This window comes from Bos indicus, chromosome 11 (genome assembly GCF_029378745.1).
Source record: "Bos indicus isolate NIAB-ARS_2022 breed Sahiwal x Tharparkar chromosome 11, NIAB-ARS_B.indTharparkar_mat_pri_1.0, whole genome shotgun sequence".
Taxonomy (NCBI): Eukaryota; Metazoa; Chordata; class Mammalia; order Artiodactyla; family Bovidae; genus Bos; species Bos indicus.
In genome coordinates, this window is record NC_091770.1 from 63,541,504 (window position 1) to 63,568,990 (window position 27,487).

Genomic DNA, 27,487 nt, shown 5'->3' on the forward strand with positions numbered 1-27,487 from the left:
CCCATTAGGGGTAGGGCCAGAAACACTATCAGTGCCGACAAAAGGTGGATGAGGTAATGCCAGCCCAGGGCGCCTTGAAGCGGGCCGTACCATCCCCACATCTGCCTCCCATCCGTTCTGGGAGGTGCTCAGATTAGCCAAGGTCCTGGCCACGGGCTTGTGACTCCATTTCTGGAGACTTGTCAAACAGTGAGGACCTTCATGAACAGCTCTGCAGTCTACCTTGGTGAGGGTGTCTGGGAGGGCCTAGTGTCCCTCACTGGGGGGTTTATCATGTGCTCTTAGGGGCTGTTATCAGTGGCAGAGGAAGTCCCTCGGTTTCCTCTGCAGACTCTACCAGCACAGACAAGGGGTCAAAACGAGGGTGGAGGGAGAGGTGGTGAGAAAGTAATTTTCCCCTTACATACACATACTCTCTCCTGGTGTGTCCTTGGTTATTTCCTAGGTCCCCAAAACAAAACCCAAACTCTTGAGCATGTGGTCCAATATTACAAATTTCTGTACTTTTATCATGTATTGAGAATATGTTATTATAAATTTAATCATATGATCTTCCTCAGTCTAGCGCCCAGCCCATGCTCCCCCACTGTGTCCCTGGCTGAGAGGTAAACTGCTATCCTGAGCAACCACACAAGCCACCAATTCAACCAGTGTTCACAAGCAGTGCAGGCCAATCGTCTAGGGATCTGTCTCTGGTGGGGGAGGGGGACACGAGACCCCACATTTCTAACAGCTCCTCAGGGATGCTGGCCCTGTGGAGCGAGCTGTGGGCACCAGCACCTGGCCATCCTGACTGGCCAGCTGTTCCCTCGCTCCACCTTCTCAGGCCCCTGTCCCTCTTTCCTCTGATGGGTGAAAAGGCCCTTTGCCACAGAGCTGTGCCCCAGCGTCAGGAATTCACCTGGCAATTCTCCCTTCTTCTTGCCCCAGCAGATGCCTCATCCCCCTTCCAGGGGCAGCAATACAAAGATAGATTAGTCTTTTTTTTTTTAAAGGGAACATCTTGCCTTGGGAAGCACAGTCTTTCCCTTGAAACTTAAAAGATTCTGAAGACACCCTACTTTTACAATTAAGAATAATTCTGCTATTTTATTTCCCTCTTACCTCCTAAAAGTGTGTTAAGGGGCAGGAGGGAGACTCATACTTTGAACTTTTGGGAAGGAAGAGGACAAGGAAACACGTAGATTTTTTGAAAACATTAACATAGGGTTCAACTTCAAACTTTGTTTTAGCCTAAACACCTCAGTCTCCATAAGTATCTAAAACTTTGTCAAATAACAGATTTCTAGATTTGAAAGCAAAACAAATCCCTCCCCATCAACAAACACCTAAAAAGAAATGGAGATTTTGTCTTTCTGCCTCAGGGGTGAGGAATACCAGTGCCCTCTCATTGTTCCATTAATGTGACAAAACAAACAATTATCAAGAAACTTTGGCAGGGTTCTCAGCAAGGTACAAGTTCAGACAATGGCTGAAGGCATTTCTTTCAGGTACAGAAATGGAGCTGCTCAAACTTGAATGAGGTCTAAGAAGCTATCAGCTATGCACAGATTTTGAAGGAGCTGGAAATCCTGCAGGGGCAAAACTGCATAAGTTTAACAAAAATGTAGTACATGTTTAATATCTGGAAAGTAAAGCAAGTTTGTTGAAGAAATATTTTAAGCAAGCAAAAAAGATATATTCTGCCTGTGATCCACCATCTAGAGAACACTACTGCTGACAAAGCAACCTGCAATCAAGAGTCTTAGTTGGACAAAGCCGGGTATCCTGATTCCCTGGTGGCTCAGTGGTTAAGAATCCAACTGCCAAAGCAGGAGATGGGGGCTCAATCCTTGGGTCAGGAAGCTCCCCTGGAGAAGAAAATGGCAACCCACTCTAGTATTCTTGCCTGGAGAATTCCATGGACAGAGGAGCCCGGCGGGCTACAGTCCAGGGGGTTGCAAAGAGTCGGATACGACTGAGTAACTTGCACACACACACGTCTGATGGTCTGGGGAGAGGAACCAAAATCACCTTCAGAGAGAATGACTGGTGAGCCAGACTTGACAAAAAAAAAAAAAAAAAGGAAAAGGAGAAGTGTTTCCTGAAATAACCAAAGCTGCACCTGGACCCAGCCCTTCACCACAAGATCATGCAGCAAAACTGAAAGAATGCTATCTCCAGAGGTCACTGACTCTACTATGGAAATCCCCACCCCAGTCTCCGGATGGGGGGAAGGTGTTTCCTCTACTGGAGGTCAGTGGCAGTCCTGGCCATGGCAGGGGCTGGAGAGAAGCAGCACTAACATGGTCTAACATGGCCAATACAGTGGCCTGTGGAGGGCAGCAATGACATAATTGTCAAGAGGGGCAGTAAAGGGCTGGAATGGGGGGACACCTGTAGAGATGCCCGGGTTCTACAACCCTGACTCTGAGTTCACATCCAGACTCTGTCAAAAACTGTGGGGACTGTGGGCAAATTACTCCGTCTCTGTAAAAGAAGGTGGAGCACTGAAGAATTGATGCTTTTGAACTGGTGCCAGAAAAGAGTCCTGACAGTCCCTTGGATTGCAAGATCAAGCCAGTCAATCCTAAAGGAAATCAACCCTGAACATTCATTGGAAGGACTGAAGCTGAATCTCCAATACTTTGGCCACCTGATGCGAAGAGCTGACTCATTGGAAAAGACTCTGATGCTGGGAAAGACTGAAGGCAAAAGGAGAAGAGGGTGGCAGAGAATGAGATGGTTGGATGGCATCAATAACTCAACCGATATGAATTTAAGCAAACTCTAGGAGATGGTGAAAGACAGGGAAGCCTGGCGTGCTGTAGTCCATGGGGTCGAAAAGAGTCAGACATGACTTAGCGACTAAAGACAAACAAATGCCTTTCCAAAGGGGGATGTGACAACAGAAATTATTTGAATAAAGATGAACTTAGTGATATATATCACCAAGTTTCTTTCCAGAAAGGGTACACCAAATTCTACTTCCAGCAGCAGTGTATGAAAAATGCCCCCTCACTAAAGCCATGCCAGTATTAAAAATATTTTTCTATATGATAATTAATAACCATTGAAAGGGCTATAGTTTCATTTGCATTACTTTATTAGTTGGGGAATAACTGCTATAAAACTGCTACTATGTTTCCACTGCATTACTTTAGTAATATGTTGGGATGACTATTTTGTTTCATGTTTAACCAACTTTATTGTTCTCTTTTAGCCAGTTAGCTTAGCATTTTTTAAAATATTAAGTTGTCTATTTTTCTACTGGTTTTCTTAGTGTCTCTTTTTGTAATTTCCTGAATTCTTCAGAGTTTATATTAATTCTATATATCACAAGCGAGGCAAATTTTTTTTTTTTTTGCTTTTTATGTCCGTTAAATTGTCTTGTGATATCACACAAACCCAAGTTTGGAGATGTATCACTGAGTTTCTGTGTAATTTCTTCCAATACTTCTATTTGTGGGCAATCATTCTTCCCTTAAAGATGAGTTAAACATCTACCTATGAGTTCTTCTAGTTTACTATTTTAAGGTTTTCATTTTTTAAATATTTACTTCATAGTTTTGAGATAAAATGTGAGGTGAGGCTCTACGTTCTAAGGAAATCATAAAACCCATGGTACAATGGAGTTATGTTGAAATGGGGAAATTGTTAAGAAATTACAGCCACAGGATCGAAATGGGATTTACATGGGACCTACTCTCAGTAATGAATTAGCTCATTAAAAAACTGTATTTGACAATAAATAGGATTAATCAGAACATGCCAGGGACACTCAGTCCTCCTCCTTCCCAGCCCTGTGCTTCCTCAATGTGGTCTGGATTGTTGGGAGCTGAAGGAAAAGGCTGAGGGATAAAAGCAGAGGGCAGCACAATGAGATGGGTGGGTTGGGGATGATCCATCAGGCCCTTCTGATCCCAGAACTCAAAGGATGAAAGATGCTACTTTTATTAAATAGTAGAAAATAAGGAACCATGAGGAGCCGGTTAGGAGTTTAAAACCGATTTCTCCTTTGCCTCCTTCTCAAAAGGCAAAAGATCACGGAACTAGCTACTGCTGCTGCTAAGTCGCTTCAGTCGTGTCCAACTCTGTGCGACCCCATAGACAGCAGCCCACCAGGCTCCCCCATCCCTGGGATTCTCTAGGCAAGAACACTGGAGTGGGTTGCCATTTCCTTCTCCAATGCATGAAAGTGAAAAGCAAAAGTGAAGTCGCTCAATCATGTCCGACTCTTAGCGACCCCATGGACTACAGCCTACCAGGCTCCTCTGTCCATGGGATTTTCCAGGCAAGAGTACTGGAGTGGGGTGCCATTGCCTTCTCCACAGAACTAGCTATTAACTAGGTATTTTTCTTATACAAAGTTATTGGTACAGAGATCAAAACAATGTAGCATCATGTTATCCAAAATAACACTGAGGACAGCATTCAGCCACCTCTTGGCTGCCTGCACAGAGATGCAGTACTGTTGCGGGGAGCACAGTACGTGGGGAATGGTCACCTCTCCCCAACCTGCCCCTCCACCCGGGCCTCCAACCCCAAATCCAGAGCTGCAGACTACAGTTTTACTAAATACCTGTTTGTTGAACAATCATAGTTTTGGCCTTTGTGATAATCATAATAAAGGGATTTACCAGATATAAAAGAGACTTTGATGTCTCCTGGTCTGTGGCCCCCTTCTCCAAACAACCACCTCAAATATCCTCTCATACTGGGGAGCATATGGACTAGTCTTTTTGAAGAAGTCATTCATTCATTCAACAACTGTCATTGCCAATTGACAGGCTACTCCTGATAAAGGGAGAAGAAAGCCATGGTGCAGGCAGAAAGATCTGGGATCCAGACTTCAGCTCCCGCATTACCAGCTGGGGGATCTTTGTAAACTACAAAATTTCTGAACCTGGGTGCCTCCTCTCTAAAATGGGCTTAAAACCACACAAGTAAAGGTTGCTGTGAGGACTACTTAAGGAGGTGGGAGAAGTACCCAGGCAAGAAAACTGTAAAATGAAAATCAATAGTGACTGTTACCTGTGGGGGCTGTGGGGGTGGGGGGTTGGGGGGAGGGCAGGGCGGGAAAAGCTTTCCCTGTGTCATATGCATCTGTGGACAAGACGGCTCCTGAGATGTAAATTTTTTAAAGTCCAGCAAATAATTTAAATTCTCATTTCCTCCCAGGTAGCTAATCTGCTAAAAATAGACCAACCACAGCTCAACAACTAAACAATTACAAATCATTAGGTTCGGAAAGACAAGTCCGCAGATGAATCCCGGCTTTTAACATTCACAGGCGTCTGGCAAAGTGCGCTGCTTTTAGAGGTGGGTCACGGTTGGGAGGTGGCTGCTGGCACCCTGCACAGGCTTCTCTGTTGGGAAGCCGCTGTGAATGGACACGAACAGGGCTTAATGGACCTTCTGTTTTAAAGCAGCCTCAATAAACCCCTGAGCTGAGGACTACCTTTGAGCCAAATCTGACGGCGGATCACACACTATCTGAAGACTGGTTTCTTATCAGTATGTTTCATAGACACTCATCAAACCCTCACCTGACCCACTTGAACCTGAGGAGAGAAGCGCACTCCCCTGCAGTTTACTGAATGCCCATGGGGGTGGGGCTCCTCCCTCTGTGCCTTCTGTCCATTTCTGATACTGGGCTTGCCAGGAGCCCTGAGCTGTCTGGCTTATTACCTCCTGGCACATCAAGCCCGGTTCTGACCACAGTGAGACTCAAAGAAGGTGGAAGGGATAGTCCTTTTATAGGAATTAAAAAAATTTTTTTTAAACCATTACGTTTTCATATGATGTTACTTCCATGTCTTATTTTAGGCAACTTTATGCCAATCCAAGTGATGTTTATTTTCTAAACGAGGAAAATGAGACTGCTTCAGGTTGGTGTTGACTCTAGCCACAAGGGGTCCAGAGATGGCTGGTGACCAAGACTTGCCACATCTTTCAACTTCCCTCTATCACCAGATCCTCCTAAGGGGTCCAGCCCACTGGCCGCTCATCCACGTGCCCCTCCTCAACTTCCTTAATTTCATCCTAGGCTTTTGTCCAACCTGGGATCTAAGTATCCAGTGTTGCCCCATCTGCGGCCCCATTCCCCGCGCCTCCAAGCTCTTCTCTCACCAACTTTAATCCTCCACAGATTTCATCGATCACTCATCCCAGCCCAACCATCTCTCAAGGACACTCCCCAGTTTTCCTCCAACAACTGCATCCCTAAGACAGAAGTCGGAAACCTCTGCCACTGGACTCACCCCATCTTTAGCTGCCACCCTAAGTGTCCCATGTTGGCGCTTCCTGTCCTCCCAGTCGGTTCTTACCACCATCTCTCATAGGCTCCCACAGGGGTCTGGCTGATCTCTCTGCCTCTGACCTCAAATCCATCTTGCACATCACTCCCAATTCCACTTGAAGCAAGTCATTTAGCCTTGCTAAACTTTCAGTTTCCCCACTGGTAGTAGGGGGCATGGATAACACCATCGTAAAGGGCTGTTATGAGGTTGCGAGACATTAGAGGTTGTCAGGCACCTGGCGTCAAACTCAAATGTCTCTGCCTTACAGTCTTGCAGCAATCCCTTCACACCTTGTGAAAAACCATCCATGGCTCCCTATGGCTTACAGAGGAGTGAGTTCCGCATTCAAGGTGTTTTCTTCCATCTGCCCCAAACCACTGTTTTTAAATCTTACCTTTCATACTAGTCCTTTTCGCCTCAAATGTCTTGGCCAATACCTGCTCTGTCTTAAGAGGCCAACGGTTTGAGATTTGGAATCAGACTGTCTTGGGTTCAAATTTCCATTCTAAACACTTACGAGCTTCCTTGGGCAAATTACTGAAGTGCTCCAGGTCTTAGGTTTTTGGTTTTTTAAAAATATTTACTTATCTATTTATTTACTTGGACGCTCCAGGTCTTGGTTGCGTCACACTCAATCTTCAGTCTTCGCTGCAGTATACGGGACCTTCAGCTGTAGCATGAGGGACCTTTAGTTGGTTCATATGAACTCTTGGTTGTGGCACATGGGATCTAGTTCCCTGACCAGGTATAGAACCTGGGCCCCCTACACCGGGAGTATGGAGTCTTAGCCACTGGACCACCAGGGAAGTCCCTTGGCTTTAGTTTGTTCACAGGAAAGAAGCTGCTCTGAGGATTACATGGGATAACAAAGGTGAGGCCTCAGTCAAGCGCCTGGAGTGCAGGGAGCACTCAGTAAGCACTGACTACTCTTCTTCGGAGTCCTATCCATCCTCTTGCTCTGCAATCTGAACATGTGTTAAATACTTTGACCTACAATACCTCTTTCTCTGCACAGCTAAGCCTGTCCTGCAAGGCTCAACCCAGATGTGACCTTCTCCATGAGGGGTTTACCTGAAACCCACGCATCTAATCTCCTTCCCCTTCTGAAAACCTACAGCAAGTGGCCTTACTCTCGGGCCCTTCACGGTGAAAGCTCCTGAGTGTCTGCCCCACTGTAAGATGCCCTGGACTTGGCTGATGACATTTACGGACAGGCCCCATGCCTGATTCATCTTTGTGTTCGCCACACAGTCCTGCGTAGGGCAGAACGTTGGTAAATATTTGCTGAGCGAAAGAACAAATTTTTGGAGGAAAGGCAAGAGAGAGTTCCAAGCTTTGAAGACTAAGGACCCAGCACCATGGTGTAACTGAGCAACAGGACAGAGATGAATTTGTCCCGGGACACACCGGAGAAGTAAAGAAAGTTTTATTCCAAAGGAGCACTCAAGCCAAACTACACAAAGTAAAATGAAGTCAGCCTCCTCCTGTCTACTGCAAGTGAAGCCTAGCTGCCCCTACCAGAGCCAAGAGTGGCCGCCATTTTAAACAAATAAGTCACGCTGCCTCTGGGCACAAACAGCCCTCCAGGCTTCAATCCTGAGGGGTGGGGACTTATATATCCTGTGCTTGAAAAACTAGATCTTGGATCCCAAGAGGCTATTCTAAACTTCTACCAGGCATGTCTGCTTAGCAGTTCACTCCTTAAAAGCCTGTGCTGGTAACAAGTACAGCTGCATTCTTAATCACTTACACCCCACAACCAACTAAAGATAGCTTGAGGAGGTCTGCCATATGCCAAATTCTTCTTTTAAATAAGAACACAAGAACCGTTCATGCAAGAAAAATTCAGTCATGGCCGTAAGAAAAGGGAAAGACTTGGCTTTTCTTTGTTTTGAATGAAATACTGACAGAGAAAAATTTTGATATAGAAACAGATGCTCACTATATCCTGATCCTCCATTCGCCAGACTTATGTGATCTACACGGCCTGGCCTATGAGACCCTCACCCCAGCATGGATGGAAACCCTGAAGATGACCCAGGCCGGCCAGAAGTCAGCCAGCAGCAATACCAAGTAATAGACCCAGGCCTCGTAGCCACCCTCTTGAACAAATAAGATACATTAACTCTTCTTGGCAACCGGCATAGGTGGTTTAGGACATCTTTCTTTTCCTTTTTATCCAAATACTACCAATCTATCAAGGCAAAATTGAATCCCCTTCTCTTCTGTGAAGCTTCTCTCAAGTGCCTAAAACCAAGGTAAAAGTCTGACATAGAGGGGTGGGATGGGACGGGAGGTGGGAAGGAGGTTCAAGAGGGAGGGGACATCTGTAAACCTATGGCTGATTCGTGTTAATGTTTGGCAGAAACCAACACAAAACTGTAAAGCAATTATCCTTCAGTTAAAAATAAATTTTTAAAAAAGAGATAAATCTCCCCTTTCTCCCATCAAATTTCTACAATGTTTTTGGCACTTTTTTGACCTTTGTTCACAAAACAAGGTAACGTAATTATATTTAATTCAGACTCTGACCTTTCTAACCAGATTGCCAGCTTCTTGAGGATGGGACTCTTAGTTAGACTTCTTCAGACATGGCACTTCCTCCAAAGCATGTGAGAGGGTTATCTGCAGCCTCAGAGGATATACAGGTGCAAACACTTTTCCAGTGAAACCAATGATGCACAGCCCTTCTGCCATCAATTTTACTGATTATCCACTGACTTTCTCAGGCTTAGCTCTCTTACATCACCTTCCACAATTTCACTCCTCACTCCTCCTTAAATAGTATATGACATTTTAATTAAATCAAGATTTGGTGGTACAGTGGTATGATTATTGGCTTCAGTGGTGGCTCAGATGGTTAAGAATCTGCCTGCAAAGCAGGAGACCTGGGTTTGATCTGTGGGTCGGGAAGATCCCCTGAGAAGGAAATGGCAAACTCCAGTATTCTTGCCTGGAGAAATCCTTGGACAGAGGAGCCTGGGAGGCCCCAAGCCATGGGGGTCACAGAGTCAGACATGACTGAGCAACTGACACTTTTACTTTAGTATGATTATATAAATATTTAAAGTGGACCTTGTAAAATGTGATGGTTATGTTTTCTTTCTTATAAGCTTTGTTTTATTCCTACATTAAAAACGGGCCTTCTTTTAAAATGGTTGCTTACTTTTCAGTGTATCGATTACTATTTTATCTACACCCTGGGCCAGAGCTGAAAAATGTGCTCTCAATAGGATCAAAAGCATTTCTGCTCCAAGTGCCACCCCTTCTGGGACCATCCATCCTGCACCATGCCCTCTGGACTGGCTGCATGGCTGCAGCTTCTTTCCTCTATTTCTGTTCTGTGCTGGATTTCTGGATTGTGTGGTGTTCTCTTTCTTTCTCCCAAGCCCTGATGGAGTGGCTTTCACTCCCAGTTTTTGGTTCAGGACTGCATTGGAACCCTAGCCTTTAGAATTCTGTAGCAGAAACTGCCATCTATCCCACCCCCAACTTTGCACCACCCACCCAGCAGGCAGTCTGCTTTCAGCTTTCTCTGCTAAGCCAACATTCACACACTGGCATTTCATCTTGCAAGATTTGGTTGCTATCTCTCTGGGAGGTTTCTGGGTTCATACTGTTTTCATTCCTCAATGTCATCTTATTAGGGTTTTGGGAAGAAGCAGATATATAAATACATACACTTGTTCAGTTTACTATGTTTAACCAGAAGTCAAGGACTGAATGTTTACAAATAGAATTACAAGGTCAGTCACCATGTATTATACCGTTTTTTCTTTTCCCTTCTAGCATCAAGTACAAAGATTCATAAGTAGTGGGAGCTCAAGAAGTATTTGCCAGTAATGGTGGGTCAATAATTTAATTAAATCAATGCTGACATTTAGACCACTCACTGATTATAAATGGTAAAGCAATCAGGATATTAAAACATAAATATCCATTCATTTTCTTAGGTAACTCTAAAGGTACATGTAGCAACTTGACCACTACTGGGAGCACCTGGGAGAAGGCAATGGCACCCCACTCCAGTACTCTTGCCTGGAAAATCCCATGGATGGAGGAGCCTGGTAGGCTGCAGTCCCTGAGGTCGATAAGAGTCGGACACGACTGAGCGACTTCACTTTGACTTTTCACTTTCATGCATTGGAGAAGGAAATGGCAACCCACTCCAGTGTTCTTGCCTGGAGAATCCCAGGGACGGGGGAGCCTGGTGGGCTGCAGTTTATGGGGTCGCACAGAGTTGGACACAACTGAAGCGACTTAGCAGCAGCAGTAGCAGCAGGAGTACCTCACCTTCCAACATAGTAAAAAGACTTCTTTGCAATACAACAAAGCAAAAAATCTTTAAGAATAATATGTTTATTTTGTTATTTGGGGGCTTCCCTGGTAACCCAGCTGGTAAAGAATCTGCCTGCAATGCAGGAGATCCCAGTTTGATTCCTGGGGTGGGAAGATCCACTGGAGAAGGGATAGGCTACCCACTCCAGTATTCTTGGGTTTCCCTGGTGGTTCAGCTGGTAAAGAATCTGCCTGCAATGTGGAATTGCAGAATTCCATGGACTATTCCATGGGGTCACAGAGTCCGACAGACTGACTTTCCTTTTTGTTATTTTACTTTTTGCCCAAACAGTCATGAATAAATACCAACTGTTGGCAGAACGCCAAAGTTCTTTGCATTCAAGATAAAGTCATTCATTAATTTAACAACCACTTAAGACTCTACCGTACTGAAATTCAGGTACTTTCTAGGTGACACTAGTATACTCTAGAGAAGACAAATGTGGTTCCTGCGCATGTACAGGCAGACTGACCATGAACATATAAATCAATAGACAGTGGTACCTCCTACCCAGATTTAAAGTTGGACTACTGAGTGAATGGTGTGTCATTTGTCAGTGACAGGGAGAAGGGGGTGAATGGGCTGCCCAGCTCCAGAAGACTGGAAGGTCTATTTTGGACATTTAAATTTAGATGCATCTTAGACATCCATGTAGCGATACCGACACAAATCTGGAACTCTGGGAAGAGCCAGCCTGGAGGAATCAACCTGAGTCATCTGTGCACAGAATGGTACATAAAGCCATTAGACGAGATGGCACCTGGGGGTGGGGGCGCATTGCGGCACCTAAGGAGATGAAGCCTTAGTAATAAACACATAGTAATTCCCATCAGAGTTCACTACGCAATCACAGCATCTTAAGACAAAGTAGATGTTAAGTGTACACCTATATGAGTGTCTGAATTAGAGCAATGTAATTCCACAAAGCGGCTGCATCTGAAGTTATTAAGATCAACAGGCAAGGTATAGATACGCAAAAAAATCATAATTAAGGTTTTTACTTTGCAAGACGGCAGAAAATTTGAGCCAGTATTAACCAAAAAAGGGTTAGACGCTGATGAGCACATTTGGTCAAACTGAGAAACAGAAATGAATCTACCATGTTTGGGGCATTTTATACCTCTGCCAAAGAATTTATCGGCACAATCCTTACTTTTAACCAACACTGAACCAACTAGCATTTGATTTACATCCAAAATCCCAAATACATCCCCAGAAGCCAAATATAAAGCATCAGACTTCACTCAAGGTCCACAGTGAATCCTGAAACGTCCAAGTTTCAAGAAGCAGCTATACTTGGCAGTACTGTTTGTCATGTACAAACCAAACAATGGCCCTCCTAAGGAAACAACTATTTCCAGAAAGGATAAAGTACAGGAGGGGGCTTCCATGGTAGCTTAGAGTTAAGACTCTGCCTGCAATGCAGGAGACCCAGGTTCCATACATGGGTCAGGAAGATCCCCAGGAGAAGGGAATACTCACTCCAGTATTCTTGCCTAGAAATTTTCATGGACAGAGGAGCCTGGCTACTCAAAATTTGGTCCAAAGCACAGCCTGCAGCAGTATCAGGAAAACTTAACACATCATTGACTGGAGACATTATATGTGGCTTTTGCTACTAGAACATTATTGTATATGTCTTTTGCTACAGGGACGTTATTGATCAGAGATACAATTAACATCACCATGGAAAGCTGTTAGAGCTTAAAACTGATCAAGGGTTTATTATACAACTTATGATTGTTGTTATCATTCACATTTTGCGCCATTAGATTTTTGTTCCAACCTTGTGTATATTATAAATGAAAGTATAATACTGTAAAATTTTCAAGTGACACATTATGAAATTTCTCATTTCTACAAGAGCCCTCCTTTGTCCTTTCTACAAGGACAAAGATCACCTTGTCCGCTATCAGGTAAAATAAAAGAATATATTTTAAAGGAAATAATACCCACAGGATTTAAAAAAAAAAAAAAAAAATCTGCCAGAAAGCACAATCTGCTTATCCGGGGGAAAGCACACAGTATACTTGTAATAGATGTTCTGTTCCCTGCACAGAGGTGCCTGCTATACTGCCTATCACACTCTAACGAATTATTACAATGCTTTAGTAAGATATACACAACGTTTCAAATAAATACATTACATGCAAAAAAAGTTGTTGATATTCAAACAGGGGTGCTTCAATATTCGCTTACAAAACAAATCACCGGCCCTAGGCATTAGTTTCTGCAAAATCCCCCAGTCAACATCAGAAATACAGGCTTGCAGCCTGCTGAATTGGAACTTATAGCTCAACAAGATCCCCCCACCAGGTGACTCACACCCACTTTCATGCCCTGGTCTAAAAGGCCTGGACCTCAAGGCACTTGCTCGCACTATGCTGGTCAGACCAGTAATTAGGTGAATATGATATTTAAACACTTTATTCCAGAAGCAGCAGCATTGTCAGTTTGAAAAAAAAGGTATATTCATGCTCATTATATTCCCCTTTAAGAGTTCTAAGGATTGTGTGTAGGCAGGCAACCATGTAAAATCAAGTTAAAAGCTGTAATCACATATACTCACAAAGTTAACCACATATATTAAATATATTAATGAATTACAGGGGAACTAAGTAAGCACAAGTATATACAACATATCTTTAACCAAACCAAGTTGTTTCAAAAGTTTGTCTCTTATTGGACAGCTGAACAGTCTCAGTAAAGACAGTTTTCTTGGGGATTTTTCCCAAGGAGCACGTACAATTTAACATTAGATGCTCATTCCTACTGGATCTCATTCACTCATTTGGCAGATCTTGCTTAACCAGGCACTAAATGCAGCAACAAACAAAATAGGCAAACTGCCCACTGTCTTCCTGGAACTAAACCCTAGGGTACACAGATAAGCGTGGACCTGGGGTCTCTGGAGTTGGAGAGTCAACAATCCCCTCCACCACACACACAAGTCTGGGACACAAGATCTAGGAGAAGCCACTGAGCAGCAAAGAGTACAAGTGTAGGTCTACAAAACTGCGCGTTCAGTTCAGTGGCTCAGTCGTGTCCGACTCTGCGACCCCATGAATCGCAGCACGCCAGGCCTCCCTGTCCATCACCAACCCCTGGAGTTCACCCAAACTCATGTCCATCGAGTCGGTGATGCCATCCAGCCATCTCATCCTCTGTTGTCCCCTTCTCCTCCTGCCCCCAATCCCTCCCAGCATCAGGGTCTTTTCCAGTGAGTCAACTCTTCGCATGAGGTGGCCAAAGTACTGGAGTTTCAGCTTCAGCACTGGTTTCTTGCAAATGCAGGCATGACAGTCATCCCACTTACAGGTCCCCAACTTGGACATCAGCCTTTTCCTTCTGCCAAACAAATCTCTCCTTCCCTCCCCAACAACTGGCCTGGAAACCTTTCTTGGTTTCATTGCCCACTTCCCTCCCATCTTTGGTGCAGTATTTACACAATGTTATAAATATGATTAGAAACGATGGGGATGACAATGGCAGCTTGCTAACGTTTACCACGCATTTTCTTCAGTGCCAGGTGATCTACTGATATTTAACTGTACCTCCATCAGCCCACTTTCCAGAAGAGGAAATTAAGGCTCAGAGTTTATGTAACTGCTCTAGGTCACCTGACTAACAAATGGCCGAATCAGGACTCAAACTGCCTTCTTACAGCACATCTCAGTTCGGTGGAGGAAAGTACAGAATTGACATAAAAATATTGATAGAGAAAGCTGTTTCTCAGGGAGTTACTGAAATATCCTTCTCATCTTTCCTTTTATCACTAAAATAGCAGTTAACAAGGGCCAGTGCTGTAAATTCCCATTTTCCTCCTTGCTTAGTTCTTTTATTCTGACTCGAAAGTATTCCAAGCTAAAATGTTAAAAAATGATTCTTTTTTTCCCTTCATCATGAATTCGTTACAAATGCAAAGTAAATGTGAATGATCGTCCAAAGGAGCAGGATGAAAACTCCCCCACCCAATTAAGTCCAATACACACACCTGAACTTAATGGGCCTTCAACACCCCCAGAAGATTAATCAGCACCCGTTGGGCTCTGCTGAACACAAAGGCGATTTTGTGGGAGGAATGCTGGGAGCAATCCTCTTTTCTGTGATTACACCTCATTTTATAACAATGTTCAGACATTTGGTTTGTGCAAGTATAGTAATTACATTTCTCACTTTGAACTAATTTAAGCAGCTACATCTGAGCTCCTCCACAAGTCCTCACACTCATTGGCCCTCCTCCTCCTACCCGGATCCCGCCTGTCTGAGAAGACCTCTTTGCCCAGGGACCGTCCTCACTTTCCTGCAGGGGCTTTTTGTGCTTCAAAACTAATTCTGCAAGCTGACCCCTACAATGGGCAGCAACCCCCCAAATACACACACACTCTTTCTTCCTGGCACTCATTTGGATGATCCCCGTGGGGACAGAAAGCCACCAAGCCGCCCAGACTTCCCTGCTATCCCACTGTGTCACCTGGGGCTCCACTTCCTAGGAGCCTTAGTGTCCCCATCTGTTAAATGGCATTTCCGGCCTAGATATTGTTGATGGACACTCTTTGGAGCTCCTGATGCTACCCCGAGGTTGGAAGAGCAACAGCCCAGAGGTGGATGCCAGCCCTTCCGAGCCCAGGCAAAACGCCCGGAGCCACAAACACCATCCCAGAGGCAGTAAATCCCTCAGCTTGTGCCCCATAGAGAAAACATGAGAAAGTACGCTTCCTAATCCTGCTCACCCAAAGCTCCACCCACACACTTTGCAGTCCTTCAACCTCCTTAGAATTCACTCTCCGTGGCGGTCAAGAATAATTAATCAAAATGTTCAAAATGCAGAAAGCAACACCAGTGTCCACCTCCTCCTCCTCCCCTAAATCGAAGAGCCTAGTTTTGCAAAGTGAAACCCACATTTTTATCTGTGCACCCACTCTTGTCTCAAAGATATCAAAGAGCTTTTAGAGAGGCAGTGACGATGGGACGGGCTAAGTGGTCGTGGAAACCAAATTCACCACTACACCCTCTGTGCACCACACCTGAAATGTCCCGACTTTTTATCTCTGGGGAGGGTCTTTTCTATTGAGGTCAGGGGCAGATGGCAACAGACTTCAGGGTGTGTTTTTATTTCCCTTTCCTTCTGCTTGACAAACCAGCCCTCCGGGCTGCAGGTGTGACAGGTCAGAAATAGTTAACATCAAGTTCTCCTTTGCTGGGAGCGAACCTGTTCCACCAGAATGGCCAGATAAGGGGAGCCGCCACTTCCTTAGAGATAAGATCCGCCGTTCTGCACTCAGACCTGAGTGAGGCAGGGCCCGCCACCAGCCACTCGCCTGCCCACCCACTGCTCAAGCGCGCTTCTGCTCCAAGTCACTGGACACTACCTGGGGCGGTGGAAAGTTGAATCTCTTTCTCAAATGGGGCATTCTTAATTCATGGTTAACTGTCCCACAATGCAGTCTCTGACCTCACAGCTAATGCTAACAATGAAAAACTCCCAAATCACAATGACTTCTTAACAACAAATGGCTCCCCCTCGGTGTGTGTGCCTGCACACTCGAGTCTGTGTGGTGGGGAGGTGGGCAATTAACATCTATGCCTAAATTCGAGGGAAACATTGTCTGCAGTGAAAACCCATCCAATGACAATCTTTAGAGATATTTAAATTCTCCTTGTTCAGTAAAGATTCAGTGAGAGGGGGTTTGATTGACCCTGAAGCTGTGTGGCCACAGATGCAGGAGAAAAGCTAGTAAAATCAAAGAGGTGGGTGTACGGCACACAAAGCTTCTCTCTGATGCAGGCTGAGCGAAGGGATGCTGCTTATTTCAAGTAATTTTATGCTGAATCTTTTTTAAAAAAAGATTTCTTGGCCATGCAGCGTGGCATGTGGGATCTTAGTTCTCTGACCAGGGATCGAACCCGTGCCTGCTGCGTTGGAAGCACAGTCTTAAGCATGGCACCACCAGGGAAGTTTCCATGGCGAGTACTGCCGTACACAAGATTGTCACACACACCTGAACGCACGTGCTCTGCAAATCCAGATGTTGGTGTCTGTTTTGCTTAAATCAAAAGATCAACTTGAATTTGGATCCTGCTGTCCTTTTACCTGTGAAGACACTGTATCGGCTCAAGCTTCACCTGGGGAGCACAGGTAACTCCCTAGAACTCCAGTTCCAGAACAAGTCTCCCTTTGGCTCTTGGCAGTGTTTTACATCTTAAAATACTACTACTAACACAAAACGGTGTGACGCCCCGGTCGTAATTTTACTCTCCAGAACGAACAATAAAAATATCAAAAGTTGGGCGAGGAAGCAGAGCAGGAAAAAAAAAAAAAGAATGTTATCAGAACGTTATGACATAGCCCACGTGTGGAGGGTAACTCCCCAGCATGCCATCACCCCAGGCCAGGCCTCTGTTCCTCCCCTTTCCTACTTCTTTCTCAGAGTCCCTTAGGGTATCTTACACCATCACAAATCCTTGGCAAAGTCTAGAATCTTGGTAGTCAATAAACCAAATGGGTGAGGGGCACTAGATCCCCCATGCACACTTCGACAGGATTTACCTGTCTCTGTTTTCAGCTCGAGAGAGTTCCTCACAAATCCAGTCTCTTGGGTCCCTTCTCCTGTCTCGCTGGGGCCGTTTATCAGACAGGCATGATCTGTCCCTTCTGTTTACACCTTGCGTGCGTGCTCAGTCGCTTCAATCATGTCTGACTCTTTGCGACCCTATGGACTGTAACCCTGCCACATTCCTCTGTCCACGGGACTCTCCAGACAGGAATACTGGAGTGGGTTGCCATGTCCTCCTCCAGGGGATTTTCCTGACCCAGGGGTCGAACCCATATCTCTTATGTCTCCTGCATTGGCAGGCAGGGTTCTTTAACACTAGCACCACCGACGAAGCCCATAAAAGGTATGTGTGCACGTGTGCTGAGTCGCTTCAGTCGTGTCCGACTCTTTGCGACCCTATGACTGAGCCAGCCAGGCTCTTCTATCCAAAGGATTCTCCAGGTAAAAATACGGGAGTGGGTTGCCATGACCTCCTCCAGGGGATCTTCCCGACCTAGAGATTGAACCTGAATCTCCAACACTGGCAGGCAGACTGCTTACCACTGAACCACCTAGGAAGAGAACTGGTGGTAGAGCTGCAAATTGCTCAGCCAGCCCTAAAGTCCCCTTCCAAGGCTTTTGTGTACAAAATCCCAGTCTCCAGTCCCAGGAATCTGTCAGATTTTCTGGAGTTTTCCTTCAGCCTATAAATATTGCCCCAATGCTGGCTTTCATCATAACCCTCATCCTTTAATCCATACCCTACGGAACAGCAGGAGACTCAAGTTTAATCCCTGGGTCGGGAAGATCCCCTGGAGAAGGAAGTGGCAAGCCACTTCAGTATCCTTGCCTGGGAAATCCCACGGACAGAGGAGCCTGGCGGGCTACAGTCCATGGAGTCACAAGAATCACACACGACTGAGTGACTAAACCACCACCAGGCAATTAACAGTGATTTCAAAATCGTAGACGCCAATTACAGAGCACCTCTTCGTGGACTCTTAGGAACATACGTCATCTGACTTAATACTTACAACAGCCTAGGAAAGGAGATACTATGGTTTCTCTTTTACTTGAGGTTTTGAATGGTTCAGGTGATTTACCCCTGGTCACATGGCTAATAAGTAACAGAGAGGAGGTGACATCAGGCCTGCCTCAGTCTAGAAGGGCGCTGATACAAGGAGGCCCCTGGGGCTACTGAACGCCTGGAATACAGCTGGTCCAAATGACGTGCTCTACAAGTGTAAAATATACACTGCCTTTCAAAGGTGTTGTACCCAAAATGCAAAATATCTCAATAACAATTTTTATTATTGATTACATACATATTGAAACAACTATTTAGACAGGTTGAGTTAAATAAATAAAATATATTAAAATTAATCTCACCTATTTTTTTTTAAACACACTGCTCCCAGACCATTTAATGTCACTTATGCAGTTCCTGAGGTATTTGCATTGTACAGCACTTGTCTAAATCCTCCAGTCTTTACTGAGAAGTCCTACTGCCTCCCTGCTTTCCTGCAGTAATGCAGCTCTTTAGTAGTTTACACGTTGTACACTATTTTAAAAAGAACAGACTCTGTGGTGGTCCAGTGGCTAAGAGTCTGTGCTCCCAACGCAGAGGGCCTGAGTACAATCCCTGGTTAGGAAACCAGATCCCGCATGCTGCCACTAAGAGTTTGAACGCCGCAACTAAAGATTTCACTTGCAGCTGAGACCTGGCACAGTCAAATATATAAACAAAAATATTAAAAAAAATAAATCCACCTCAACAGTCTCACCTCCAGTAATAAAAACTTTGTTTCCTGATGAAGACTTCAAGAATAATTTTTAATGCAAAGAAAAAAAGAAGTATAAATTCACATACAGATGTCAAAGAATCTGCAAGCAGCCTAGACAGGGCTGTCCCCCGTCCCTACAATGCCAGGATCTCCAACATGGTCTTGGCATTTGGTCAAACCTCCTTCTCAGGCGGTCTCCCTTTTAAAATTTAACTCAATTTTCAACTTTTTAATTTTGTATTGGGGTAGAGCCGATTAAACAAACAATGTTCTGACAGTTTCAGGTGAACAGCAAAGGGGCTCAGCCACACATATACACACATGAATCTGTTCTCCCCCAGCCTCCCCTCCCATCCAGTGCTCGGGCAGTCTCCCTTTTATCGCTATTTGCACTCACCATCTTGGTTCTTGACCTCAATAGATGAAAATGGTTCTCAAATCATATCAAAAGGGGACCTAGCTTTTTGCTCCTAAGGATGAGAATTTCATAGATGAGAAGGTAGGGAAAAGATGTCGGGCACTGAATCTACAGTAAAAATCAGAAGGAGCTATGGCCCATACCTTTCCCTGGGGGGAGTGGGTCTCAGGGCAGTGCACCTGGCTGGCTGGCATCTGGAAGGGGTCCAGAGGCTGCCTACTCTGGTTGCCTTCACTGTGGAACGCCTATCCGCTGAAGTTCCTGACCTACTGCAACTGCTAACCCGAAGTGTTCGTTCTCTCTCAGGGTTTTCCATTTTTATGTTATGATCATCAACATCAGCTGTAGCAGATAGCCTTTTTTCAACTGCTTGCGCTCCATGTACCAGGCACTGTGCTGAGCACGCAACCCAGGTTATCTCACTTAATCCTCTGAGGAATGACTCAGCTCCGGGCCCAGGCAAGACTCACCCAACACAGCAGGCTCTACAAGCCAGCCACACGGAGGGACACTGAGTCTCCCTGCCCTCCTTCCCCAGCATTTCTAGGGTAACCCCATGGCATCCAAGCCACCCAGCAGCAGGCTCTACAAGCCACACAGAGGGAGACTGAGTCTCCCTGCCCTCCTTCCCCAGCATTTCTAGGGTACCCCAGCGACGTGCAAGCCACCCAACAGCGGGCTCTACAAGCCACACAGAGGGAGACTGAGTCTCCCTGCCCTCCTTCCCCAGCATTTCTAGGGTACCCCAGCAACGTGCAAGCCACCCAACAGCAGGCTCTATAAGCCACACGGAGGGAGACTGGGTCTCCCTGCCCTCGTTCCCCAGCGTTCCTAGGGTACCCCAGCGGCATGCAAGCAGGTAGCCTGATTTGGTCAGCTGCCAAAGTGCTGACACGGTATCATTTAATTGTTACTTTAATTACGAGCTTTCAAACAGCACTCTCACATGACGACCTGTCAAATGGCACTTTACCTGTGCACTGGACCGGGCCACACAGGCATAAGCTAAGCAAAGTTAACTGGCCTGAAGGAACTTGTAAAACTAAATTACAACAGGGGACAAAAGTTAGGGATGGAGTGTCGGCCTAAACAGCTCACTTCCTTGTCTTAATTGGCTTCCATCTTGGTGTTAATTGACTTTGGAGTTAAGAGCCTTTCATACAAATGGAGGGAAGCTGACCTTTGGAGCGCTGGTGACTTGTTGAGTAAATATGTCTTTATGGACTTCATAAAATGCAGATAGTGTAAACACACACTCAGGAACTATTAAAAGCACTGGGTGGCTGGAGTAAGGCACAAAGGTGGCCTTTAAGATTCCTGAGTACTCCGTAGTTGGACGTTTCAGAAAACGAACATCCAGGATGTAATTACAATTTAGGGAATAGATTTCAAACTCTGGCTTGCAGGCAGAGGATTCACTTAGGGAGCTTTTCAAAAATACAGATTCTCCGGGCCACATGCCCAGAGAGGCTGATCCAGGAGGTCTGGGGTAGCCTGCTGACATCTGTATTCTAACAAGCTCTCCAGACTACCAACTCTGAGTAGATGGCCCAGGACCAGCTTTGAAAAACTACGATTTCAGTGCTATAAGCAGTTCACTCACCTTCTCACCTGTTCTTCCTTACTCCCACTAAAGAATACCAGCTGGGGAACACAGAAGACCAGAGTCCTTCATTCAGGAGCGGAGGGATCTTCTGAAGCAGGAGGGAACTCCCTTTCTCCCCCTGCCCATTATCCAAGAGCAATAACTGACCCCAGCAAGTTCTCAGGCTGGCACCAGGAGAGCCTTCTTTATGCCTCTGAATGGGAAAGAGATCAGCTCCCCTAGAACAGCTGAAACCCATCCACAAAGTCAAGGGTGCACATTCAGCACAGGGAGCCACATTTTCCACATATACAGCCCGATCTCTCTACACTGACCACAGCCCCCATGTCAGGGAGACGTCAACATGCACAGCGTCCATGAGCCTGAGGCAGCTGGAGAAACACCTCCAGTTCTGGATCCCTGTTTTATAAGGAGACTGGGACGGTGTCTGGGCAGCAGAAGCTCTCCTCATGTATCAGTGGGGAGACAGAACAGCAGAGAGCTGGCTGTCGTGGCCACAGAGGACAGTAGTTCCATAGATGAGCTGCTGACGATCAGGGCCACATATCCATGTCACCTGGCACGAGGGCCCCTTATCTTGGAAGTATCTGGGCAGAGGGAGAAGGGCCATCTGGGGCAGCAGAACAGCACCTACTTACCAGCCCTGCATTAGTAAGATCTCCACAGACCCTGCGTTTCCATCCCCGGGGTGGGGTGGGGGTTGGGGGTTGAGGGTGGAGTGCTCTCACATGAGCAAATATGCCCTCAATCATGAGTAACCCTTTCCCCAAAGCTTATCAAAATGGTTCATGACAGCATTTGCTTTTTTCCTACTCAACATGGAGAGTGCCAAAACGTGGTGACACGTTTGACAAGACCAGAAAGTGTCAAATCTACAAACAGTTCATAAAGGACTATAGATTTCCAACAACCAAAGTGATGAACCGCAGGTAAAACAGATTTGCTATTTTTATTGCAAAATTCACGAAAGCTGTAGAAGAAGTTGCTAATATTCCCACTCGAGGCGTATGCCATTTCAGAACCTCTAAGGACCCAGTTTCCACCCATGGGCTACTAGCAAAACGACTTAAAGAGGAAAACAGCACGTCTTACATAAACAAGAGCCTAACACGTTCAAAGGGAGAGTTGTTTTTCTCACTGGCATGGCCTCAGCACACATTCGTTCTCGTGCGTTTGCTTAAATTAAGTGATTATGAATTTCGCCTGCCAGGTTTTGACTCCTCGTTTCCAAACAGAGGAAAAGCAGAAGAGCCAACATGCCTCTTTGGTTCTTTACACTTTTTTTTTGTGCTGTCGTCCCATATGGTTGTCACCACTGAGGCTCTGGACACGAAGTGCTCGCCCATGGGTGCTTCCCTGGTTATTATTGTGCCAGCCTCCCCGTGATCCTGATCTCCTGCCTGGGAAGGGCTCATCACCCACAGCACTCGCACCCAAGGCCAGCTCAGCTGTAAGCTCTCCTGCAAGGCCGTCTGGACCTTGAAAGCTTTCTGGGAGGTTCCAACCCTTTCTCAAGACTCATTAGTTTAGGCAGAAATACACTCACTCACTGGAAGAACCTTTAGGCGATACACAAACTTTAGCACCATTGGCCTCATCTCAAAGTCCATCTTGCCTCCAACGTCTTGAGCGGAGCTGTTTTTTGCGGTAGGGGGAGGCAGAAGAGGGGAGCCTAGGGGACTAGGCACAGATTGACAGGAACTGGAAACCTACAGGTAAGGATGTGAAATTGATTTGATGTCTGAGGCCCTCCAGCCCACGCAGTTGTGCTCAGACGGCCATTTTTTCCAGAAAGAAGTCTTTGAGACTTCTTATGAAGTCATGAGTTGACTTGGTCCCATTTAAAATAAATAAATAACCTGTTCTAGTGGTAGCAAAATATGCACAACATAACATTTACCATTGGACCCATTTTTAAGTGTATGGTTCAGTGACATTAAGTACATACGTTCACACTGTTGTGCAAGACTCTCCCGTTTTTAAGAGCGCCCTTCACACTTTCTCCTAAGATATTAAAACACTTTTTCAACCTCTCCCACAGTTGCATCCTGTGCCACAGTTTCAGATGACAAGCTACAATCTTAATACCTGGCATCAGTTTTGTTAGCAACATCTGTTTTAAGTCAATGTATTTTTCAGTTCTAGGTAAAGCATATGATTCTATATCTGTTTTCCTTTAAATTCAAACAGATGCCGGTCTTATAAAAACAAAAGGTTTGTCAAAAATCAAACTCAAGAACTATTCTTGTTTCCTGTAAAATAACTGGCCCCATTCTACCCGCCCCCTAAAAGACAAAATAAAAAAACACTCCTGTATTTACTACTTAATTAAAATAGCTAAATTCATATCCTAAAGGCATCTGTATTACATCACTAAGGAAAACTTCTGAAAAAAATTATTAGGGCTTTTAAAGTTTCAGTCAAACTTTTAAAAAAGTTAATAAAAAACAGTCGTAATTTTGGACAGCTGTAGGTGATTTTTTGGTGTGTTTTAGAGTGTTTTTCGTTAAAAAAAAAAAAAAGGCCTCTTGAATCAACAATTAGAATTTATTTTGCATTGTCTCTTATGGTTTCACTTTACATGTAACATCAATTTGGTATCTTCCTCCCTAAGAGATGATTTACTAACGTGAATGAGATGGAATCATGAAGAAAGAGTGGGAAGGAAAACAGCAATGGTCCCCTCCCCTGATAAGGATGTGTGTGACTTGAATTCCCTTCTGTATGACAGATGACTCAGGTAAATGACTCAGGGGCAGTGATACGGGAACTTTTTTTTTTTAGCTACAACTGACATTTAACATTATATTAGTTTCAGGTGTACAACATGATTTGCTATTTGTATATACCTAAAAAATGATCACCACAATAAAGTCTGGTTAACACCCATCACCCAGGGGGATCTTTCAAAAGAGGAAGGCTTGGGTGGTGCCATCTTGGTTGGTCATAGCCCTCTAGGTTTGGTGGGTGTTTCCCTCTTCCAAATCTTGATTAGTCTAAGACACAGTATAATCTAGATTTTTTTGAAATACTGACACAGGGTGTGAGGGTGAAATTCTAATTCAGTTGGTCTAGGGAGGAGAAAGGTGAAAGTGGAAAGACAGACAGATGTTGTGTCCTAGAAAGCATGCCAAACCAACCTGGATATGTTCCTCCTGCGGCCTCTTGTTAAAACTGATAAACTGCCCTTGTTAGGACAGTCTGGGGAGGAGTTCTGGTTCAGGCTGCGGGCATGGGTGGACTGGACACAGTGGTCTCTTCTCCTGGTCACTGCTGCACTGCTCCATGTGGAACAAGAGGATTGTGGAAGGAGGGATCTGTGGGCAAATCATTTATAAGCAAACCGCCCTGATGGTTTGGATGATCCAAAAGCAATGTGATGTGGAACCTGAAACCCCACAAAGCAATCTTTAGGCTCACAAGGGATCCTTTACTCGATGAATAAGGATGCCCAGCTGATGGAGACTAAAGGGGGAGCGTGTAGAATACCAAGAGAAGGAAATGTTTTAAGTACACGTTATCCATCTGACACAAGCAGTATGAATCTTGTTATCCAAGGGGAGCCCTGACTGAGAACTACAGTTCCCAAGCAGGACTGGGAAATGGATCGTCTCATCATGGCAAGGTGGCACGTGCTTCCCAGCATGTGTGTTTGACTGTGGGCTCTTGGGGAGAGCATGTCTGGCTTTGGAGATTTTTATTCTTCCTCAAGCCTAGGTTTCTACACGGTTATAACACTTAGTAGCTATCTCATTTGGTAAAGAGAATAATCCCAATTTTATCAGAGTTAACCTGTGGGGCAGCGGCCTTACAAAAATTAAAATAAACATGCTACCGTAAAAAATACTCATCATATGACTAGCTCGTCAACTCTTCCCTCCCTCTCTTTGCTGTAACAGGCACCTGTCGGCTTAGAAATGTTCGGAGTTCTCACTCTAGTGCGCCAAAACTGGCACCCCTCCCATGCTGCTATCCGCCAATCCCCCACCCCCACCCCGAGACCTGCATATCAAATATTACTTCCTGCTGTCTATGACCGCATCGCCTTGGCAGTTAACCTCAAAAGCAAACACATGGGGAGGAGAGAAGTCCCTGGAGCTGGGGAGGAAGGACAAGCCTCAGGGAACTTTCAGACATTTTTGCTAGTGCCCAGGTGCAAAAACCTTGGTCACGTGTATTTCAACGTCTCATCAAAGGCCTCATCTTTTCTTCCCCGGGATGGAGAGCTGAATGACTCCTCTGCCTCCACTCCCTACCCTCCTGTTCTTGAAACACACATATGGGACCCCCCTACCACCCAAAGGTGAACCACACAGGAACAGTGTCTGGCAGCTCACCTATTCTCCACGTGTTCAGGGGCTGACCGAGGCTGGCACTCTGTTCAATGTTGATGGTTCCTCGGCAACACGGGCTACGTTTATTTAAACTGAACAAGTTATAATCATCTTTTTCTGGTGTCCAGGGAGTTCAATGGTTCAGGGTAACAACTGTCATGAAAGTCTGACACAACACCAAAACAGGACTGGAGCCAAGGGCAGATGACATCTGCTTACCTACATATCCCAAGGAACCAACTAGCTGTGTGACCCTGGGTTCATCACTCGACCTCTTTGGATTGCAAGAAGGGAGATGGCATTTTCCTAAGCTGCTCTCCAGCTCTACAATTTTATGGTCCAGTTGCAACCATTTTACTTTACTGAGAAAGGGCGATGTACTCTCCACTTCACAAGGGCAATTTCAACTGAGCAGTGCTGTGTTCCTGCAGGAGGAACAATACTAAAAAAAAAAAAAAAAAGTTTAAATTTAAACTATATTTTTAAAAAAATAGTAAAAATACAAGAAGTAGTAAAAACAACAACAAAAAGAAAAACCCCAAACCCTCACTTGATTTCTTACTAGCCTGAAAGTTTGATCTACAAAGTAGGTTGGTTAACTTTGCTTTGAATTTCACAGCTTCCCTATCTTCCAATAAACATAACAACCTCTTCGGAACAAAGATTCCTAGAGCGGTGCCTGCTGCAGTTCATTACAGCCAGAAGGAAAGCCCTGCCCAGATCCGGTGGGGTAAGAGCTCTTAGGGGCCTCTCTGACTCCAGCCTAGCCCGTAGCCTCCAACTAATTGGAATTTACTGACAGTACATCACTTTATCATTTCTTTGATTCAGAACTTTAAACAGCACCATTCCACGTAAAGCACGAAAGCTCCAAGATGGATTTTGATAGCCTGGCATGCAATAAGCCTAAAATTTAGCCTCACCTACCCGGACCAGCTCTTTCTCTGAGTTCCCCCGGCATATACCCAGGGGTGGGATTTCCTTGTCTGTGGAAGAAACCTTTGGACGCCGGATGCCTCCTCTCCAACCTGCCTGACCCGCCCCCTCCCCCACTATCACCACCACCATCCTTATCTGAGTCCGCTACAACTCAAGAGTCACCTGGATGAAAGTGAACTTTCCCCTTGGCTAGTGCAGCAAGAGGTACTTTAACTTCTTTGCATTTGTCTCTATTTTTAAAAAGAATATTATACTTATAAAAGTTTTCTTAAAACAGGGACTCTGGGGCTTCCCTGGTGGCTCAGTGGTAGAGAATCCACTGAATGCGCCACAACTACTGAGCCTGTGCTCTAGAGCCCAGGAGCTGCAACTACCGAGCCCCTGCGCCCTGGAGCCTGTGTTCCACAACAAGACACGCCGCCACAAGAACCCCACGCGCCACAACTGGAGAGTAGCCCTCGACTGCCACAACTAGAGAAAAGCAGCGACGAAGACCCAGCACAGCCAAAAATAAACAAATACAATTAGTTTTTTTAAAAAAGAACTCTCCTTACAATACTGGAACTACAAGAGTTCTTCAGTATTATTACTATTCAATCCCTTTATTTTAGAGACGAGAAAGCCAAGTCTGGAGAGACCACCTGACATCTTGGGCACATTGGTGGCAAAGAAGTGAAGGGGACCGAAGTTTCCCAACTCCCAGAACTTGCTGCACAAAGCAAACTGCTCCCCATCTGCTCTGCTACTTGGTATCTGTTCAAAAGCTTCTCCTGTTGGGTGTATCCTTTTTTCCCACAATAGAGTCCTGTGCTGCACAACGCAGGTGTTCAATAAATGCAAGGAAGCTGGAAGACAGAAGACAAGCTCCCCTAGGCCCTCCTCCTTATGAGAAAACCCAACTTTGTACCAAGTCTCTGTGGGGGAAAGTCCTGACTCATTTTCAACTCCCCCCACCCACCTCCAACTAACGCCCTCTGCTTTCCTTCAGACCTTCCACCCAATCCTCAATCCACCCGGAGTATAAACACACCCTCTGCATATGCATCCCACGTGAATGTCCATGGAATTCTCCAGGCCAGAATACTGGAGTGGGTAGTCTTTTTCTTCTCCAGGGGATCTTCCCAACCCAGGGATCGAACCCAGGTCTCCTGCTTGGCAGGCAGATTCTTTACCACTGAGCCACCTGGGAAGCCCCCTGAATGACCACACTCATGTCCTTACATACAGAATGAGGGGCACAGCAATGATTC

The 27,487-nt window shown here is 45.3% G+C and overlaps 1 protein-coding gene and 1 non-coding gene across 2 annotated transcripts in view; both read right to left on the reverse strand.

Moving 5' to 3' along the window:
* The window catches only part of SPRED2 (sprouty related EVH1 domain containing 2), a 126,784-nt gene that overhangs the window by 84,098 nt on the left and 15,199 nt on the right, over positions 1-27,487 (reverse strand). The gene's annotated exons all lie outside the window — the stretch shown is intronic.
* TRNAG-GCC (transfer RNA glycine (anticodon GCC)) lies at positions 27,356-27,426 on the reverse strand. The gene has a single exon. It is a non-coding gene; the product is annotated as a tRNA-Gly (tRNA).